Source organism: Clytia hemisphaerica, unplaced genomic scaffold (genome assembly GCF_902728285.1).
Source record: "Clytia hemisphaerica strain Z4C2 unplaced genomic scaffold, Clytia hemisphaerica genome assembly, whole genome shotgun sequence".
Lineage (NCBI taxonomy): Eukaryota > Metazoa > Cnidaria > Hydrozoa > Leptothecata > Clytiidae > Clytia > Clytia hemisphaerica.
This window is the reverse complement of record NW_027104027.1, coordinates 363,623-382,136: the sequence shown is the minus strand read 5'-3', so window position 1 is coordinate 382,136 and position 18,514 is coordinate 363,623. Positions and strand designations below refer to the sequence as shown.

The 18,514-nt window shown below is 34.9% G+C and overlaps 1 protein-coding gene across 1 annotated transcript in view; it reads left to right on the top strand.

The window, feature by feature from the left end:
* Positions 1 to 399: 399 nt before the first annotated feature.
* LOC136811623 (homeobox protein MOX-1-like) overlaps positions 400 to 18,514 on the top strand; it is a 55,488-nt gene continuing 37,373 nt past the window's right edge. The window contains exons 1-3 of the mRNA XM_067068247.1: positions 400 to 488; positions 1,134 to 1,267; positions 13,940 to 14,069. The gene's annotated coding sequence lies outside the window, so the exon portion shown is untranslated. The remainder of the gene's footprint in view (positions 489 to 1,133; positions 1,268 to 13,939; positions 14,070 to 18,514) is intronic.

The following is an 18,514-nucleotide window of genomic DNA, read 5'->3' as shown; positions in this document are numbered from 1 at the left end:
TTTATTTTCTTTTGTAATGTATACATCAGTTCGCGAAACGCAGTGCTGCAACATTTCTCAACGTTGGAGTTTTTCACAACGCTAAAGGGGTGCGTTACCATTCTATGCAACGCTTCTCAACGCTTCTGAAGCTTGTGATTTAAGATTATGAACGCCGAGTTATTTTTTCGAAACACAAGCAAAATCAAGATCAAGATGAAAGATTAAGATGATTTAACATCGTTGCAAAATTTTGCAACGCTAAGATTTACAAACTTTGCGGAACTGCGATTCTATGTAATTTCCCGAACTGACAATGTCTCTTGTTGCTACACCCTAAACTATGTACCTATAAAAACCAGAGCTACCGTTAGTACCTTTCCGAAAATTCATGAAATATTTTGTCATTTTTCTCGTTACAGTTTTGTTACAGTAAAATATGAAATTACAATATTCAATCAAAAAAACTACTTCTGGGTCATCAATCGGAACAACTAAATGTGAACCTTGTAAGAGAATTTTTTATTGTTAACTCAACATGTTAATATATGGTTGCACAAGATGATGCTGTCACATCATTACTCTTAGGTTCCAAATAAACAGGGGGTTCGAATAAACGGGGGGGGGGGGTTGGAAATATTTTTTAGATTTTAATAAATGGGGGGACCTAATTGCCGGGGGGGTTGGAAATTGTACTTCTGAAACCTAAAAATAAGGTAAAAATAGGCTAAAATCAGGGTAATTAGAGCAAAATAAGGGGCCTTCTCTTTGACAGCTGAAAATATTCTTAGAGATTGATAAACGGGGGGGTCCTAATAAGGTCCAGGTGGGGGGGGGGGTTGGAAAATTTTAACAAGTGGGGGGGGCGTTTATTTGGAACCTAAGAGTACAGATATAATCGCACGATATGGGTTCTCATTTTGCGCGCATTAAGAGAGCTAACATGAGAACTCTTGCAATTCGAAAATTGCACTCGTGATGTTTTGTCTCGAATTTTCCTCGTCCTTTAGGATTCAGAAAATTTAAAACGAAAAATTACTCCTGCAATTATTTTCGAATTGCATAAAACGAAAAATTACTCGTGCAATTATTCTCGAATTGATTCGCTATCATGTGATTACATAAACTAATGAATTTTATTTGTTCTTTACTAGGGAAGTGAAGAATTAAAGATTTGACAATGCAAAGTAAACGATACAGAAGGTTGCTAAGGAGAATCTATGAACATCAGAATTACTTTCCAGTGATCAAAAATATGATATTTTAAAAGCACCATTTCTTTTGGACGGTAAGTCGTTTTGAGATTTTTTTTGAATTTGCAAATTCAAACATTTACGCTAATTATTGATAAGACGTTATTTTTAATGACAATGAGTGGAGAAACGGTCGTCTATTTTAGTGGAAATTCGTCGGTTCTACCCCTTTCGCTGGACTTCAATCGATCTAATCCTTTGCAACACTTGTCAAACCTTAGCGGCGTGGCCATTTTTGGAGGAACCTATGGTAATGAAGAAAAATTTCTTTCGACAATGGTATCGAAAACACAAGCGTTGGAGCGCTCTTGTTTAAAAAATATAAGGTACCCTTACATTGAAGTGACAAGGCAACGTTAGTTTAAAAAGCTACTCGGATGCTAGAAAATAGTTCGCACTCAACCGTGGAGACTCAGGGAAATTTCTCTCATGTGGAATATTTTTGGAAAAAAAATTATTTGGTTTGTTTATGGGCAGCCTAAAAATACCACAATGCGCCGACCGATCAAAAATTCATTACCAGTCCCCTTCAAAGCCAACCGCACCGCTAAGGGTTGATAGGTGTATAGCAAATAAGTCATTTATTACATATATTACAAGGGGCTTTATTTTTGTAGAAATTGTATTGAAAATTACAATGTGTTAAGTGTCATTTTGAACCTTTTGAAAACATTGTTCGACATTTTCAAATTCCTCTGATATCATAACTTGGCTGATGATTTTACAACGTAAATTGACCTGGACCAGTTTTATAGAAACTGAAACAAAAACTGCAGGGACAGGCATGAAATGATTTTAAAGATGTTATCTAAATTTGAAAAGAATTCTGAGAAAGGTTTTCTTTAGAGGGAGAGCATGTTTTAATTACAGCGTGGATTATTAAATATACTGAAGAGATTTCTCTCTGATAACCTGACAAGGAAGTCCTATTTCGATACTCGCATCCTCTCGAAATATTTCTTGCGTTTGATATTAAATTAAATTAAAAGTATAGGAGTTATTATTTTTCCTTCTAAAATATTCTGCTTCATATTTTCAATATAATTGGATTGAGAATGATAACACCCACTTGCAGAAAGTACATAAGAGGTATAATTGCTATTGGTTGTTATAGCATGTGAAATGATTTTAAAAAGAAGTTATCGTGTTTGGTAAAAAGAATATTCAATATAACTTTGAGATGCTAGAATAGCTTTATTTTCAAGCTGTAAACATTCTCTGAAGAAAATTGTTGATTTTATGTTGTTGATTGAACTCTGTTTGTCATTTAGTATGAAGAATTTGGGTGTTTTGTTCGGCTTTTTTATTCTGTGGCAAACTACCGTATCCTCCTCTCTTAATGTTTTGGGAATTTTCACCATTTGTGAAAATCATCCAGATCTTCAGAACAATTTCACAAGACAAGGAGCTATATACCATCAAGCGATTCTCGTTTTTTACGAATATACCTCAATAGATTATTCAGTAGTTGATGTGTGTTATAATGAGACAGTGTTGTTAAACTTTCTGATCGATAAAGTGCTGGCTAATACTTCTTATCTTGAAACAGGGAATGACTCTACTCCTTATAAACATGTCAAAATTGATACGGTTATTTTACATGTACCTTTGCATATGTTCAAAATTACTCAAGACATTTTGAGCACTACAGATATCATTGCCGTCAAATTCACTAGAGATATTATATTACCGACAAACTATGCTGATAGACTTGGTTTTGATGTCTTTTTCAACTTGATGAAAATTGAAAAAGTTATTCGTCAATATTGGAATGAAGTTATATTGATTGATCTTATAACGAGCAAAGAATCAGTATGTATGGAAAAAATTAGTTCGTATCTTAAGGAAGAAAGAGACATCTGCTACAAAGTTTTGCGAATAAATCCATCAAACTATGCTCATTTGAAACGGTTTGATGATTTGTTATCAAATGAAAAGAATAATAGATTGGTGACTCTTTTTTTCCAAGCAATGTCCGAAGATTTTCAAGTACCATCCTCTCTCCTGGGCTACTCAAACAAATCGATAATTATTGGTTCAGTTGATGTTTTGGTCAAAAACGAATCCTTACCGAACAATATCGTCGGAGCACCTTTCATCAATATCTTTCGCAAATTATCTCAATATTCTTTTCTGGAACAAATACCATCTTTGACTTCAAATCCAGACTATCAAAAGTTTAGATTCGAAATCAGTAATTTGGTGGCTTACTTTTTCTTCGCTCTCGATTATATCAAACGCCCTCCTTCAATGTCTCACCAAGAATACAGAGCAATTTTGAAATCCAATCTCACTAGAACAAAAGAGGGAGATTTCTTAGGATTTAAACCAGTCAATGAGAATCGAACCAAGGAATCTTTGACAAATAATTGTACAGACATCGTATGTAAACCAGGATTCAGAAAAGTTTTTGGAGTTGTCCCTTTGTCTTTATGGGATGAGGAAGTCGGATATTTTTGTCAACCCTGTCCTATGGATGAATTCAAATCGACCTACGGTGACGGTCCTTGTCAATCATGTTATGGATTCTATGTTCCCAACGCTGATCGAACATCTTGTATAAATCCGTTGAAATCTGCTTATTTAGAAGTTGAAAGGCGAATTGGTGTTATCCTTATTACTTTGTGTATCATGGGAGCCATTTTCCCATTGTCCACTTTATGTGTTTTCCTGAAGAATCGAAAATCACCTATTGTTATGCTCTCAGACTCAAAGTTATCGTTCCTTCACCTCTGTTTCCTAGCAACCACTTCTATCGTGTTGCCATTGGTTTATTTCGACCAACCAACTGAAGCCAAATGTATAACTCGTCTTGGAATCATAGTTTTACTTTATAATAATAGTATCAGCTTTATTTTCATCAAATGTATGAAACTTTTAAATGCTTTCTCCAGCGATATACGAACTACTGGTCGAGATGTGCAGAGAACTTCAATACAGCAAATCTCGATTTTTATGATCAACACTTTCCTTGGATTATGCATTTTGGCGATATTACTATACAGAAAATTACCAAAGGTGCTCCCAGAAACGAACTTCAAAAGAAAGGAACAAATATTTTACTGCGACAACAATTTGCACTTCAGTGTATTGATAGTATACACCATCTGTTTACATTTAGCATGCAGTTACCGAGCTTACCAATATCGTCACCTGCCAGGATATCTGAGTGAAGCAACCAGTATTGCAATCGGTTCATTTGCTGTCACAATCTCCTTCATCGTAATGTATCCTATCAGTCATTTCCAAAAGAATCAAATTGATGTCTCAGTCGTGCAAATGTTATTTGTGGTTGGAAATAATTTGTTGATTTATTTATTCATGTATGGCTACAAGATGTATCTGATCATCTTTCGACCCAAGAAAAACACGAAAGTTTATTTGAGGAGACTGCAAATGCAAGCGGCTAAAGAACGTTCACATTTAACTGTTTCTTTTAAATTCATTGATACTTCACCGAGACATATTCATGCATAGTTTAATGAAATTACTGGCAAAATCTTGATAAGACAGTGCCGTAGCCACCGGAGGGGGGGGGGTGGCCGGGGGGCCTGGGCCCCTCCAAAACTTTTTCAGATTATGGTGTTTTTTTGAAAAAGGTGTAAATTTCGTCAAAGTTGTCTGTATATTTACTTATTTGATTTATTTGCTTAAATATTTGCGAATCTATAATGACTTAACGAATGAATTTCTCCAAATTCAAACTATTCAAACCGTGTTGACTATTTTGGCTATTCTTTGGGATATCGAAAGTAGAAATTACGTACATTGAATATTGGAACGAAGACGATATAGATAGCGCTTGACACTCTACTGGGGGGGGAGGGGCGTACGGGATATCGGTACATCGGCCTTTTTTTAGATCGGTAAATCGGTATTACAGGAAAAAAATGATCGGTACTCGGTATTTCCAAATCATCTCGGTATCGGTAAAAGACCCATTTTTATGTCGGTATTTCGGTATTTTCGGTCAACCATCGGTATCAAAGATCATGAGCCATTGCGCCCCAAGAACAAATTATATGAGATAAATTTTAAAATCTTGCAATTTTATAAAGTTCTTTCACAATCTACCTATACACTCTTCTCGAGATGCATAAATAAGCATTGCAGGCCTCGTTTTCAAATATTGTTGCCTAAGTAATTCAACGTCATTTGACATGTAATTATCTTTTGTAAATGTTCGTGCTCGTGAATAATTATTCTGCTTGCGAACGAGGCCAGCAATGCTTTCTCGAGAAGTGTGCATTTGGCGAACACAAAATTTAAAACAAAAAATTTAATTTTTTTTGCTCGCTCAAACTAGCTTCTTCGATATCTTCTTGATAAGTATCAAATTCATTTTTAGAGTTTATGTTATTTGGTTGACTTTTAAAAATTTTCTATTTGGCCAAAGCCTCCTTTTCTATTCGAATATATGAACGATATGTTCTGAGCGCTGATATACTAAATAATACCTCCCTCATACGTAAATTAGTACAATTTAAGGAACACAAAGGGGCGCCGATTTGAAGAATCATTGCTGCAATTTTGATAAGACAAGAGGCTCAGCCAGGGGTCTGCTTGACACGTGCATGACCATTTTTCTGCTGTGAATACAGTTGACGCTCTTTAAATTGACGTTCTACTCTTTGATAAGCTCCCATTTTCGATCCATTGGCGTTTTGACAGGCCTCCCCAAGTTGAGCTTTTTTGAACGCCAAAATCTTGAAATTACCCTAAACTGTAATTGATCGCCCCCCACCAAAGAAAAAAATAATTGACCAAAAAGTCTTCCCAACAGAATGTGAAGGGGTTTGTAGTTTTTGTGACCTTTTTCTGGCTACCTTGACCTTTTTAAGGCCTCCTTTAAGCTGTTTGATATTTCTTAGACCAAAATTTTCGCCTGTGGCGCCAACATTACAAAGCAAACTCTCTGCGACATGAAATTTTATGCTTTCTACACTTTTTGTGACCTTATTCTCGCTAACTTTGAGCTTGCTTAGAGCAAAAATTTACTCTGAAAAAACTTTCTCTGAAAATTTCCCCTAAAAAAGGTCAAAATTTTTCCAATCTCGCTCCCCCCCCCCCCCGAAACGAAAACTCGTGGCTACGCCTCTGTTAGGCTTTACTCAATCCATCTCGATGAACAATGTCGCAGATTTTTCTTGCTCGCTTCGCTCGCATTTCCTAAATGTTTCTAAAATGACCTAAATTTTAAGTTCAAATTTCGGTATACCAATGCGACCAAAAGGGGTGCCAGAATAAGCCTACAAGAAAGCACCTTAAGCCAAAATTCTACTTTTGCTTACCAGCCTGTACCTACCCAACACGCTACAGTTTGGTAATTGTTATAGAGAATTTTGGATGATGAAAAACCCGACCTTTATCGTCCGCACATACCAAGCACCCATTTTTGCCTAAGTACCCCCTCCGGGGGACGAGTACCTAAAAAATGGGGAAAAATTGATCGGTATCGGTATTTGAACGAAAACAAGATTCGCACAAATGCGACTAAATATTTCCCCCTTAGACTTGCAGATGGACTCATTGAGTTTAAAGCCCGAAGGGCTAGAGTTCAATCTCTAACCTTTCTCAGGCAAGAAAAAGTGAAGCCTTAAAAATGTGCCGTACTTCAGTAACTTTCGAATTATTTATTATTTAAAGGTCTGATTGTAGCAGTTTAAGATTTTGAAAAAAATGAAAACTCGACCCCAGGCCCAAAAATCAAAATTTTCAAAAAAGAAATATGGTTTGTCTCTTAGCCAATCAGATTGCTTATATTTTTCAAGTTCAGGAAAGGAAAACAAAATTGGAGTTATGGAGCCAAAAAAGGGGAACATTCGATATATGGAGGTTTTTTTATATGAGTTTATTAGGAGATTTTCATGCTGCCAACGAATTTGTTCGAGTTAAGGAGACGTTCGAGTAATAGAGGTTCGAGTTATGGAGACTCTACTGTATTTAAAAAAGTAAGCTCATCTCCAGGATAAGATGATAAAAACTTCGGGCATTACGATACGCTTATAAAAAAGTGTAGGCTAAAAAAATAGAAAAAAGGGCTCGGTACTGAAAGGGTTAACAGCATACACTCTTTTTTTATAAGAACAATCAGGCTTAGACTGAAACAATAGAAAAAATAAGAACAAGCTTAGGCTTAACTCAAATTTCATGGTTCTTATAAAGAAAGAGCGTAACGACAGATCTGGTAACGAGGGTTCATAACAAGAAAATGTCAAAGTGAGGAACGGTGCATATTATTGTAGTCATGTGTTTTAAAAATTACACTGAATGTAAACCTCAGATTAAGCACAAAATGTATATTAATATATATAAAAATCAAAATATAATAGCCGCATTCTTTTTCACCGTCCAACACATGTATATAATGTATATTAAAAAATGTATAACAAAAGAACAGTAAAGCTAAGTTTGTTAAAAATTAAGGAAACCAGCACAAATGGGATAGGCCAAATCAGCAGTTTTTATTGGAATCATAAAGGCAAAGGTCAAACAATTGCATTGTGACCGTTTTGTCATTTTTTTGGCAATGACTTCTTTAAGAAGAGATGCTTTATTCTATCGACCTCTTTGTCAAGAATATATGTCAACCTGAAATATCGGACAATAGTTTTTCTATCGACTTCTTTTATTTGTCGAGAATGTAAATCAATCTGCTCAAGCAGACAAGGTTTATATTTTTGCCGTGTACGAAATATCGGACAATAGTTTTTCTATCGACTTCTTTGTCGAGAGTGTAAATAATCAATCTGCTCAACAAGCAGACAAGGTTTGTTTTATAGAATGTAAATCAATCTGCTCAAGCAGACAAGGTTTATATTTTTGCCGTGTACCTCTTTAGTGATCAAGCACTGTTGTTTACTCACACTGTTGGTGATCAATGCTTCCTTAATCACCAGCACACTGTATGGCACTTTTAGGAGAAAAAAAAAAGAAAAAAGAATATTGCATCCAAAAATTTAAAAAATCCTTAGGAAAAAGATCCCTGAAAGTCACTTTTAAAGCTGTCTGACTGTCTGAAAAATAACCAGAGAGAAAGTTTCCAATTCCGTCGAGTTGACAACCAAAACAGTCCAGAACATGCACCACATGGTGAGTTAAATTTCCTCTATAAAAATCGCACATTGATTAATCCTGACTAAAGGTTTTACACTATAGACAAGAGTTCCGCCTCACTGCACAAATCGATCGGGAGAGGCGTGGGCGTTATTAAAGGGGCAATCCGCCACCACATAACACGGTTTGTTATTGTTTTTCTAAAACTCGAGTACTTTTAGGGTGCATAGGGGAATTTCCAGTTGAGGCGGAGTGATTGAGATAAAAATATCACGTGACTTTTGACGGGAAAAAAATCAAAACAAACTTATGTGGTGGAAGGCACAAAAGATTATCTTCCTTTCTCAGAAAAAAGCTATCATTTTGTTTCAGCTGAAGGTAACCTGATAACAGCTGTTCATAATTTTCTTACGTGCACGGTAAACCTCTGATAGCCATTCCAGGCTCAAATTGAAACTATTCTGGTGGCAATCAAACCTAAAGTCTGTCCAGATATAATTGGCAGTGGAAACAAGAATGCCTGTAACTTTTGATAGTCAAATATAATTATGGAAATTTATTTTGCTTGTTTTAGAGAATCAAAAGCGCTATATTTGAATGTATTTTTGTTTGAAAAATTCGCGATTTTTAGTGGTTAAATTTGCGATTGTAAAAATTGAGCTTTTTTTCTACATATGCTATAACGTTCATTTTTACATCAGTGGTAGTTCAACCTTAGGTTAAGAAGTTTGTTAAATTTCAAGGCAAACAGAAAAGTCCTTCGGAAGATATGGGACCCGAAATACCTCTTGGTAGCACTTTTCTGTGAAATATCAAATCTCCAACTTATTACTAAAAACGGGGGTTATGTTATCTTTTTTGTACAGTGCAATTAAAAGTTGGAAAATGTTAAGTGTTGGTGCATTGGTATTATTGGTATCATTGATTATTTCGAAACGAAGTGAAATCACAGTATAATTGTTTTTATTGAAAAGATAAGCATGAATTTTTATTGCCTTTGTTATTTTTAAGTCATTAAAGAACTTTGCTAATTCCCAAAACACTAAACATAGTTTGGCTATGAGGTCATTAAAAACATCGTAAAATGTGTTATGATCGAAAAACTGTTTTATCAATATTATCACTACCCCCGTTTTTAGTAATAAGTTGGAGATTTGATATTTCACAGAAAAGTGCTACCAAGGGTATTTCGGGTCTCATATCTTCCGAAGGACTTTTCTGTTTGCCTTGAAATTTAACAAACTTCTTAACCTAAGGTTGAACTACCACTGATGTAAAAATGAACGTTATAGCATATGTAGAAAAAAAGCCCAATTTTTACAATCGCAAATTTAACCAATAAAAATCGCGAATTTTTCAAACAAAAATACATTCAAATATAGTGCTTTTGATTCTCTAAAACAAGCAAAAAAAATTTCCATAATTATATTTAACTATCAAAAGTTACAGGCATTCTTGTTTCCACTGCCAATTATATCTGGACAGACTTTAGTTCATCTTGTAGAGCTTCAAAAAAGAAAAAAAATGAGGGGTCATACACCTCCTAATGATAAGCGGTTCCGGAGATATTGAGATTTTGGTTCCGCTAAAATAGCACCTTTTTAGACATTTGAGGTTGACAATTTAGCCCAGAAATGGCATATAAAATGGCACTGAAATATGCTGCGAAAATTGAAAATTCAAGCTTTTGTATTGAGTCAAGATATTCCAGATATCTTCATTTTGACTGCAGACTTTTATCAAATTCTTTTTGTAATGGCTTGCTAACACTTCAAGGAAGAAATGAAAAGACATTTTTTTGAAAAAGAAGACATTGCATTGCAAAAAACAATAAAAACGTTATAAAGCGGAAGTTAAAATTGCTGAACCTACCTATCTTTGTAATCAAAGCGCTGCGGAGGAAAAATTCCCCATGGCATATAAATAACTGTTTTAGGCTAAAAAAGGGTCAAATTTTTCAGTGGTATCACTCTCTATAATTCTACTCCTCATTTTCAGGCTGAAAATGCTTGCCAAAGTATGAAAAGTAAAAAATAATAACTTTAATGAAAGAATTAATTTCAGAGAGTAGCACCATTGGATTTCTCAGGTATTTTCTGATAAATATGAAAAGTTTCACTGTCTGAACATTTTTTCCTCCGCAGCGCTTTGAAATCAAAGATGAGTTGTGAAATTTTTTGTGTCCCGCAGATCTAATTATTCTAAAAATGGCCTTAGTTGAAACGAATTTTTAGACAAAAGTGTAGAATATTACACCTGCATATTATATGGTTGGAAAGCTAAAAGAAAGCTCTAAATTACTCAAAAATAATTAATTTTATAGCTCAACTACACAAAGAACAATTGCTTGTCAAAGTTTGACCTAAAATTGAAGATTTTGATAAGCGTCAAATAAAAAACAAGCAAACCCGGAATGGCTACCTCTGAAGACACTTGAAAATTATACATCTGAGGAAAATAGTCCTCCCGCGGAAAATTTCACAACAAGAATCTTGTTGTGCGCCAGAAAGTCAAAAACTGATACGGCGCCCTATTCATAAACACAATCACGCAACTTTGTTGTCATCCCCAGTCCTTATAGACGAACGCGGTCCTTACGATTTCGAGATTGCATTTTCGTCAGATCGTATGTTTTCACCCAATGGGTTCGACTGACAATTCCTGCATTAAAAGCCAAGATGAAATATGTTTATTAAATACACGCTCACAGTATCTCTAGTCAGAGAAAACAATCACACATTCAAAAGTGTCTTTAGTCAGGAAAACAACCAAAACACGTACCAAAACAATCACACAAGTTTCAAAAGTTTAGAAAATCCACAAAACCTCTGACCTCATGAATGTAAGAACCAAGAATTAAAGACTTTGTTTTGGGGTCACTTGGTAAACAAATCTCATATAACTTGTTCCAGAGACATTGTCCATATAAGAGTTTGTATTTCAAAGCAAAAATATTTCTCGTACTGCCCATTTTTCTCATCAATTCTTCAACTTTAACCAGTTTCACATCTCAATAGAATGTTAATACCATTTTGCCAATCATTTAATGTCCAAAGTTATGGGGATGTAGCGTTTTCTTCATGTCAAGCAAATGTCTCTGAAATCTTTAAGTTGATTGGTTTGGTATTCGGAAGAGGTAATCCATGGATATCTTTGTAATCAATGATGAAAAACTCTTGAAATTACTGATGATTACAGTTGAAGTGTTAGCCTCACATTTCATGTAATTATTGGTCGCCAATTAGATGAAAATTGTATGTTTTTTGTTCGTCAGAAAAGAGTTATAACTTTTAAAAAGCCAAGAGTGAATTTTCGTCCATCTTGTATTTTGATCTGAATTATTCGTGTCTTGATTACTCAAAAACATGCGCGTAACATCAAGGTAAATCCGTTCGATTTTGTCTGAATAACTAAGGCAAATGAAAACAAAAACAAACTTCGCAATGTGGTGGCGGATTGCCGCCCCCTTTAAGGGCGCAAAAAGGGCGTAAGTAGCCAAGGATCGGAGAAATGCCTTTTTAACTAATATTTCCCCTTATAGCGGGGAAATATTCAATAATTTTTGATTTTATGATTTTCTTACAAAAATTAATAATCCTTTTTTATTTACAAAATAACTGAAATGAATTATTCAAAATCCTTTAACAAAAATTCATGATCGTCCAAAGTTTAACTCATAGCGTAACATCTTGGGGATGTCACACTTCTTGAGATCGTCTATGGCAAATGTTTGTCGTACACTACGTAATGCACTCATCTTCAAAGTCCTTACACTACACAGTAAGTGTTGTGTCCACAAATGCTGACCTGTGTTTTTCACAGGTCCTAAAACAAGAACGCGTTTGCCATTGGGTGAGAACAGAAAATTAATTTTGTGATTCAAATCATAATTTCTGTTCAAATGAATGTTCTTGACAACACAGCAGTTGATTGTGTCCAGAACAACAACTTCTTTCTTATTCAGTCGAATAACAATCAAATTTGAGATATTGCTGAACGCGAAAGAGTATTTCGAAAGCTCGAATGTGGTTTTCAAAACCATTGTTTTCAGTGTTTTCACTTTATCTTCTCTTGATGAAAATTGGAAAAGAATTTCCTTTATTTTATAATCATAATCGATGTTGACCAGACGGTTGCCAACGGGAATCAAGAACGAATTCTTAAGTGTTGAAACGTATTTGCGGATTATTTTGGTGCGTTTGGTGTCTAGCGTTACACGGAGAAACTCATGGTATAGATCGGTATCGGTGAAAATGACTTGTCCGGGAGTGAGCGGGTTCCAGTAGTCCATTGTACCGAATTGTCGGGCGAAACACCGAACTGGGTTTTCTTTCAATCTAATATGTGCCACATGGATGACACCGGGATCTGAAGAATTCTGGACAATCCAGAGTGAACCACCGTAAAGATAGATAGAGCACATATCTTTATCGATAAACTCGATATTAATATCGGTGTGTTTCACTTCGAACGATTCGAAATCGATGAAATAACACGATAACTTTTTGTTGTTTTTGAAACGGAGGAGTGCAATGGATCGGTTATCGGACACGTAGAAACCATGTGTTTTATAAAGCTCGTGCACTCCTACGCAGGAGCGATAACGTGCTAAAATGAACTTGATGTATGTCGTTCGGTTTGGATGCCAAAGAACCAAAGTGTGGGTGAGAGATTCGATCAATTCAGAGCGGCTCACCATCTCATCAAAATAATCAACTTCTCGAACTTGCTTACTTGTTTGTGGTGATGGTTTTAAAACAAAACCTTTCTTCAATAATTTCCGGATTGTTTTGCAAGCGTTGGTCACATCCGGACATGGTGTCATACGGAAATCTCCGTTGAGGTTTTTGATACCATCGATTTCACATCCAGAACATTCACATTGTTGAATATTCGGTGGTGATGTTGGTGGAGACGACATGGTTTTCTTCACCAAGCTCTATATTTTTCTGTCTTCTTTTTCTTTTTCTTATTCTAAAAAAAAAACAAATAATAAAAATTTCAAAGTGCAAAGTTCAATAATAATTTTCAAATATTTGTATTTTATATTTTTTTCTCAGCAGATAAATTTTCTTTTTAAGTTTGCAAATATTTACTGTGAGTAAACTTTTTGCGCTTAGCTCTACATACAGTTCTACTTACAGTAACTCTGCAAAACTTAAACTCAAGAAAACGGAAAAATTTTCACGACCAGCTTACTCGAAACTCTTCTAGAAGAAACAAAATTCTTCCGCGTCGATTGTCAAAGTTGTGAAGTAATACCTCTTGAGGTGTGAAAAATTGTTTGCATACGGAGAAATAATTATGTCTATGTAACTTATCATTTAAAGAGTTCAACCATTAATTTTACTTCCCCGGAAAGCTAACTAACAAGGCGATCTTTTTTAAATATACAAGAAGGCATACACAACACAACAGCTCACAAGTTTTTCTTGCAGACCCAAACTACTTTCGAGATTTGGCCTTGCAGTGCTTCAATCGCAGCTGCGAAATCTCATCAAACTCAACTTTATACTAAACTATAAGAACTAAGAAAAGCCAAATATCAATACACAAAAATAAATGTTAATTTTGTGTCTCGACCTTGATACGTGCTCTGTTAAAAGCTTATCTTATGATGATGATTATCATTTGTTATCTTATGTATTCAGGGACTAGCAAAGAACTGATGACGCGGCAAAACCACGCGCATACCTTCACCTTTCAACGATACGGTCTTGTGTTTGGCACCATCAACCTGTGACGAGAACTGATATTTACAAGACGTCATAGAATTAACAAGTATATAAAAACTAGTAAAATTCCATGTTACTTCTGTGGATTCAGAAATATGAAGAGACAGGATACTGAATAGTGTCAGATTCCATATGTACCTTGAAAGTGTACCGTCAAAAACATCTCACTATGTATTGAAAAATGAAATCCTTCTTTCGCATTATCCTTTACTCTTTATAAGAACAATTTTACCAGAACGAAGCGGCTCAAAAATCCCAAAAAGGATAAGTTATCAAATTAATATAGAAAGATATTAAATCCTATAGCTATAGTAGATCTGCAGACTCCACAGTAAGGCCAAAAAATAAACATGTTGAGACAAAAAACAAATGAGTTTCCAAGAAACATTTTGGGTTCAACGCATCCATCTCCATCAAACATTGCGTCCGCTCTTTTATAAATAAATCACAATCTCTCACTGCTGAAGATTTGCCTCTTTTGGCGAGTTATTTTTATCCTTGCTCACTAATGTCCACTAAACTATGTTCACTTAAAATAATTTATCTAAGGATCAGGGGGGGGGTTTCACTTTTACGGTATGACGGTATTGGGCCTTTTTACCCCCGGTAAATCGGTATTACGAGAAAAAAACGGCGGGATTACGGTATTTTATTTTCTACCGGTATCGGTAAATTGCCTGTTTTTTTGTCGGTATTTCGATATTTTTATCAATAAAAAACGGTATTTCGGTATAAAACTATTCACCTTTTAGTTTCTTCATGAGTTTCATGCAGAAAAATTTTCAAAGACGATAAGTCTATTCCGCTATTTTAACCAGTAAAATTTTCTTACTCGCTTCGCTCGCACAATCTTGGATGTCCTAATGACTTATTGTCATGGTGACGTTATTCAAAATAAGCAAAACTTTACGATATCTAAACAAATATTTTCGTTATTTTTCTGCGGGCGCATTTTTTTAATGACAACTTTTGTGATGCAAATACTGCATCCAACGAATGAGTCTAGATAAAATTTTCTCCGTCAGCACTAAATGTTATGGTCGTCTCTCCGTATTCACTTATATTGCTACTACAATACAATACACTGATACTGCAGTGACTTGAGACAGTAAAGGCAGTATTTACTCCTTCAATAATTAGTAAAAGTAGGTAGTTCTAAAAACTTCTTGTGCAGCATCGAACGATTAAAAAATAATCCACATCATGATGCACATGATGCGTTTTCAGACAATCTAGGCATTCTAAATTTTGCCTGCCGGGTACGAAAAATTTTCGCGCTCGCTTCGCTCGCGTTCTTATTTTCAATTTAATTTCTTTCCTCCGATAGGGGGGTTAAACTTTAGATTTCGCGTCCTCTAGTTTCACCACGGCAGCACCTCTATGAAGCCTGTGTTGAAGTCTACGGCTTCTCAGACCATGATTGACCCAAACCTCGGTTTTAAATTAATTCTCAATATAAAAGACATCTTACGGGTCTGCGAGGAAGAAATTATTGGGGGAAAGGCTTAATTTTGCATTTGCCTCACGTACCAAGCAAGTAACTTTGGCGCGGCAGACCTAAAATATTGCTTTATGAAAGCTCAATTAGCTGTAAAAGAGGCCTTAAAAAGTCGACGATATCGAGAATACGGTCACAAAACTAGCAAAAAACTTTATATATTGGCGGAAATGTTTGGTATAAGAATAGGTCAATCTGTTTTAAAGAGTCCATAAAAAGGTTAAATTTAGCCCAATAAGGTCACAATCGTTTAACCAAAGATGTAAAAGCAAATTGGTGCGTGAACGTGAAAATGGTTTTTTTCGCGCGTGAACACGTGAATTGGCAAAAATTTGTGTGTGAATACCTGAATTGAGGGTTGAATGGGGGGCCTCATTCATAAAGTACAAGACTTGTTTGTACAGTTTCTAATTTGTTACTACACAATATATTTGATAACTGAAAATTCATTATTTTCGAGAAAAAAAACATAAATATAATATCGGTATCGGTATTAGGCTTCCTTTACCGACGGTATTACGGTATTTGATCCAAAACTTTGTCGGTATGACGGTATCTAAGACCCCTGAAAACCCCCCCCCCCCCGATCAGTGATAGTTGAAACAGTGAAATTATTTTTTCAATACTGATAGTTTGATGTCTTATTCAAACAATCCTCAGTTGAAAATATGAATTTTAAAATGTTTTTAGAATTTAAAATTTTGAAATTTATTTTAAGATTTTTTGAAATTTGAAATCTTGATTATTTGCTTTTTAATTTTTAAAAAATTAAATAAAATTTCACTCTTTCAACTATCATATCACGCTTCTGATTCCGATTGGTTAAAAAGCAAAAGCTAAGTTAAGTAAAAGAATCACATCAAGAGAATATAAGAATAATGATAAATTTCAAATTGTATAATTGTAACATTTTTGTTAATTAGGGAAAAACAACCAAAAATATGAAACTAGTAGGAACCTCGGACCCCCAAAATTTTTTGAGTGAATTAAAAACTTACAAACCAACTTTATTACTTCTTATAAAGACCTAGTAAATGCCTACCCACCTACCTACCTACCACCAACCTCTATTCGATAAAGAATTAAATTTATGTGCCCCGGATTCAAACTCAGTCAGGACAAACGGCTATTTTTATTATGAAGTGAAAGAGTTACTAATAATATCCATTTATGTCGAAAAAGCTACACTTCCCACTGACTATGTTTTTAACTGATGTCCCGACTTTCTAATTATCTAACATCAAATGACCAGCAGATATCGTTTTTCTTTAATAAGCTCACCATGTGTTTTACATTACGCCATAATATCATCGTGACGAAAGTTCAAAGTCTAATTGCATTCCATGTATCACCACTATACATTGGTCATCAAAGAACGTATCATTGTTTAATGTTGTTCGCATTCTCACATTCTATTCCCTTTTAACAACTAGCTCTATTTCAATTAAAGGCATTTTTCCCCATATCCGCCCTCCTTGGTAACTTTTCCTTTCTTACAATTGTATTTTGTACCCTTTATTTTTTACGACCATGACCACATCTTTTTGCTGATTGGAATGTGAATTTTCAAATTTACTGATACCTCTTACTGTATACCAAGAAATGCTGTAAGCTTTCAAGTGATCTATACAGTAGCCAGTTTATGTATGTGTATTTTTCTGTGACGGAGACGGTAAGGTTCTCAATTGACAATATCCTGAGGACGACGGTAAATCAGCACTTTTACTATCCTCGATTTTGCGGGTCAGAAGTGCGGGTTTTTCCAAATCGCTTCAGTCACTCTACTGTCCTCAAAAGAGCAAATAAATAAAATCGCTAGTAACCACTATTAACGGCCAATCTCTCATATGAAAATGTTCTCCCAACTCAATGACTGGGCTCACTTTTATATTGACATACAGAGCCTGTCAAATCACATCTTTCTTGCAGACTTTCTACTTGGAATTCTACACCATGTGGGACGCTCTTTTGCACAAGGTTCCAAGTCTAGTTTCCAGGGCATTATTCTACCAGTCACATCCTCGTGCCTTTCTTTATCTGCTCAAAGTTCAACTCAGCTAAGCCTGTCTGATGATATAATGAGATCTTCTTTCATATTTTTTAAGACTTATAAATAAAACTCCAAAAAGTATTTGATATCATGCTGATAAGAAAAACTGTGATCTGATTAATAGAAGCTGACCTTTTGGAAAGAAATCAAAGTCCAACACAGTCTTAATCTTCCTATGAGCTATAACTGGAATTTTCACTAGTAGATTTCATTGCTATATTTAAATTTTGATACGCAAATGGTAATATAATGATATCTAGAAATTAAAACATTTCAATATCAAGACAGCTTGATTACCATTGAGGCTGTCGAAATATCAAGTTTCAATCATGCGATGTGTAAAAGCAATCCATTTCTATTTCGATGAAAGCATATGAGCCAGTATGGTCAACATCTTTATATAATCTTATACAACAAATTGAAATTGGTTTGTAGCCTCCAGAGCCTCAAAGGTTATGTCAATGATTTTGCACATGAGCGTTTCCTCGGGAAACTATACTTCTCTAAACACAAGACTCAACTATTGTAACATGATCTTCAAAGCAATTTGCATTAGGAAGGAGCTATGAGACAGAAAATTTTGGACGTCTAGCAGATGTATTGTGACTCATATTTGACTAAAGTTTGAATTTACTTTAAATTTTTTATCCTAATATTTAGCCTCTTGAATATCACGTGGAAAATGGAGAAAAATGTTTCCTTGTTGAATAAACTCACGTACATTGAGCCAACTTGTTAAATTTTACATATCCTTGTCTTAAAATCTCAAAATGCTAGTCACTCGTATGTTGACGATAAGTACCTTTAAATCTATTTTTCAGCATTACGTAACATAAAACATTGGCCAAGTAATAAAAAAAACCATGTGCATCAAATTTATCATATTTTCGAAACGAGGTTCCAGAGGGCTCGTTAAATTGATAGTCATGTCTATAAATAAATA